Here is a 4,169-nt window from a genome sequence, read left to right as displayed (position 1 = left end):
GCCACTGTGGACCAGCCTGCCAGGCACCCATCATTCCAGAAAAAAAGCCACTTTAAAAGCAGCTGAGGAGTTCCTGTCGTGGCGCAGTGGTTAACGAATCCGACTAGGAACCATGAGGTTGCGGGTTCGATCCCTGCCGTTGCTCAGTGGGTCAAGGTTCCGGCATTGCCGTGAGCTGTGGTATAGGTTACAGACGCGGCTCGGATCCTGCATTACTATGGCTCTGGTGTAAGCTGGCAGCTACAGCTCCGATTCGACCCCTAGCCCGGGAACATCCATATGCCGCAAGAGTGGCCCAAGAAATGGCAAAAAGACAAAAAAATAAAAAAATAAAAAATAAATAAATAAATAAATAAATAAGCAGCTGAAGTGGAGTTCCTGTTGTGGCACAGCAGAAATGAATCCGACTAGGAACCATGAGGTTACAGTTTCAACCCCAGCCTCAGTGGGTTAAGGACCCGGCATTGCCATGGGCTGTAGTGTAGGTCGTAGATGCGGCTTGGATCCTGTGTTGCTGTAGCTGTGGCTGTGGCACAGACTGGCAGCTGTAGCTCCAATTCTACCCCTAGCCTGGGAACCTCCGTGTGTACGGCCCTAAAAAGAAAAAAAAAAAAAAAAGCTGCTGAAATGACCTTAAAAGACCAGAGATTTTACTTTTTTAAAGAGAAATTAGTTTACCTATTTTTAAAAGAAATCTAAATCTTTTGTTCACCTTGGGTAGATGGGGTGCTGGCCGCAGGCCCTTGGTGACAGTAGTCAGCCCAGTCTGCTGCCAGCCCCTTGACTGTGCCTTCTGCAGCCTGCAGCAGGTGCTCCCAAACCTCCACTCGGCTCCATTGTGCCTTAAACCAGCTGCTCTGGCAGAGCCGTGTTTGAGTGATAGACACGTAGGGGTTTGGGGGCCCAAGGGCTCCACCTCCCATTGGATCATGTGCCTGGCATGGTAGGAGGCCGCGGGCGGCCAAGTCTGGCTGACACCCCCAGCCCTTTAATCAAGTGTGTGATTCCTCCCCACCAGCCCCAGGGACCTTCCTTGAGTGAGACCCCAGGGTGTGTCTCTGTGCTTCTTCAGCTCTGTTTCCACTGTAATCTCTGTATTATGCTTTGATGCAGCTACAGACATCGTGCCTAGCTATATTTCCAGTTGACCAAATACTCTAGTCTTTTTTGCTTATATGTAAAAGAAATTGTTTTAAGTAACTTTTTATATAGCAAGATGATAAAAATTGTATGGGTGTAACCTAAATATTCTCCTTGTGCTATGACCTTGTATTCTGTACTTTTATTTCATTCCTTGGCAGTAAGTTGCAGGGCAGGTTCTAGTGTCCAGGGCAGACACAGTGGGGCCAGATGGACGCCAAGGTTCAGAGCCCAGGCTCTGTCTGAGACATCCAGACACCTTACACCTAGCTGTCCTCTGGCAAGGACAAGTGCTCTTAAACTTTCAGGGTTTCTTTTTTCCTGAAAATTTTGGACCAAAGTTTTGTTTCTGTTTCATGTCTACCTCTATTGCTGGGACCCTAGGAGATGGGGCAGCTGCCCTTCTGTCTTAGTGCCTTGTCCTGTACCCCAGGTCCAAGGGGCTCCCTGTGCAGACCTTGTGCTGGTCAGCCTGCCTTGGGGCCTGGACCTCCAGTTTCCATGTGGGGTGGAACAAGGATGTAAATATTTATACTTTTTTATACCTGTTGTAAGACATGAGAGGCAGCAGAAAAATTGTTTTGTTTTGTTTTTTTGTGTGTGTGGTGACACAGATGTATATTTTGATAACAACAATTACAGGCCCAGTATTGTATGGAGCATGGCATTCCACTGCCCACTGCTGGCTTGTAATGCAGAGAGAACTGAATTAAAGCAATTTTATAGCAAAAAGAAGAAAAAAGAAAAATTATCAGCAGGGTCCAGTTGGGAACTACACATACACACTTACCTGGCCATTGTACTACACACGAACAGAACTATTTGATTAAAAAAGAAGAGATGATGGAGTTCCCATCTTGGCGCAGTGGTTAATGAATGCAACTAGGAACCATGAGGTTGCAGGTTCGGTCCCTGCCCTTGCTCAGTGGGTTAACGATCCAGCATTGCCATGAGCTGTGGTGTAGGTTGCAGACTTGGCTCGGATCCCACGTTGCTGTGGCTCTGGTGCAGGCTGGTGGCTACGGCTCCGATTCGACCCCTAGCCTGGGAACCTCTGTATGCCATGGGAGCAGCCCAAGAAATAGCAAAAAGACAAAAAAAATAAAAAATAATAAAAATAAAAAAGAGATGATGAAAGAGAATCCAGACTCTCATATGCAAAATGTATACAATGCAATAAAAAGTAACTTGTCATTTAAAGGTCCAGGAAAATCACAACATAAATGAAAAGGACCATCAACACACATCAACGCTGAGATAACTCAGATATTGAAATTATCTGGCAAGGATTTAAAAGCAGTCATCATAAAAATGCTTCAACAAGCAATTACAAATTCTCTTGAAACAAATTTTAAAAACAGAAAATATCACCCACAATTAGAAGTTATAAAAAAGAACCAAATAGTAATGATAGAGTAGAAAAATATAACGATAGAATGAAAAACTCACTTTAGGAGCTCAATAGTAGAGATGACAGATGATAGAATCAATAAACTTGAGGCCATATTAAGAGAATTTATACACTCTAAACAACAGAGAGAAAATTGAGAGAAAAATAAATTGAACACAGTCTCAAGATTTGTGGGAAAATAAGAAAAGAGCTGACATACATTTTCACTGTAGTCCTAAAAGAAAAGAAGCAAGACACTGGAACTGAAAAAATATATGAAGAACTAATGGCTGAAAACTTACTCAACTTAGTCAAAGACACCAGCCTGTAGATTCAAGGTGTGCAGATATTAAATAGGATAACACTAAGGAAATCCACTCTAAGACACAACATACTCTAAATTCTGGAAAAATAAAATATAGATATAGGAAAAAAATCTTTAAAATGATCAAGAGAAAAGATACATTACTTACAAGGAAATACGAATTTGAATTACTGCAGATTTCTCATCGGGAACTCTTATCAAGTACTAAAAGAACTGTCAATCATGAATACTAAATCCAGTGAAACTGTCCTTCAAGCAATGAAGGAGAAAATTAAAACAGACAAAAGAAATTTAAGAAAATTTGTTGTTATAAGACATTCTCTTATGATGGCTAAAGAAAGTTCTGTAAACAGAAAGGAAATGGTGAAAAAAAAGTTTGGAATGTTAGAAAGGAAAGAACAACATTAACATGGGTAAAAATAGGAGTAAATGTAACAGACTACCTTACTTCTCATGAGTTTCTAAATTATATTTGATGACTGAAGCAAAACTTATAATCTGATATGGTGCTCAATGTATGAAGAAGAAACCTAAAGATATATTTTTTAAATGGGGAAAGTAAAGAACCTAAAGGAAATTAAATTTTCTACACTTCATAATATAATAAAAAACATGGAACATAAATCAAAGAGAATAATAAACAATATTGAAATAATCTACAGAAAGATATTAAAGAAGACAGAGAAGTAAAATAAACAGACAGAAAACATAATAAAGTGTTAGACTTTAGTCATAACATTATCAGTAATCATCTTAAAAGTAAATAGTCTAAATACACTAATTAGAAGACAAATTGGTGGAGTGAATCAGATTATGATTCCAATAATATGCGGCATATAAGAAATAATTCAAATACAACAACTTAGGCAGATTAGATTGTAAATTAAAGGATAAAACTAGATGGACCATGGAAACAGTATTTTTAAGAAGTAGTAGTGGCTATTTGAATATTAACTAAAATAGACTTCAGAGAAAAGAAAAATGCTGAAGGATAAGAGAGACATTACATAATGTTTAAAGGATTGATCTACCATGAAGCCATAATAACCCTAAATGTGCATATACAGGACAACACAACCTCAAAATACATGAACCAAAAACCAGTAGACCTTAAAAGAAAAATGGAAAAATCTGGACCACAGCTGGGAACTTCAACAAAATTTGCTCAGCAGTAGATACACTACAAGACAGAAAATCAGTAAGAATATAGAAGAACTTAATAATAAAATCAACCAACATGATCTAATTGGCATTTACAGACCACTGCACTCAACAACAGCAAAACACACATTCTTTTCAGGAACCAATAATACA

The sequence above is a fragment of the Phacochoerus africanus genome, chromosome 5 (assembly GCF_016906955.1).
Source record: "Phacochoerus africanus isolate WHEZ1 chromosome 5, ROS_Pafr_v1, whole genome shotgun sequence".
In the NCBI taxonomy this organism is placed as follows: domain Eukaryota; kingdom Metazoa; phylum Chordata; class Mammalia; order Artiodactyla; family Suidae; genus Phacochoerus; species Phacochoerus africanus.
The sequence above is the reverse complement of the archived record's forward strand: the minus strand, read 5'-3'. Positions refer to the sequence as shown.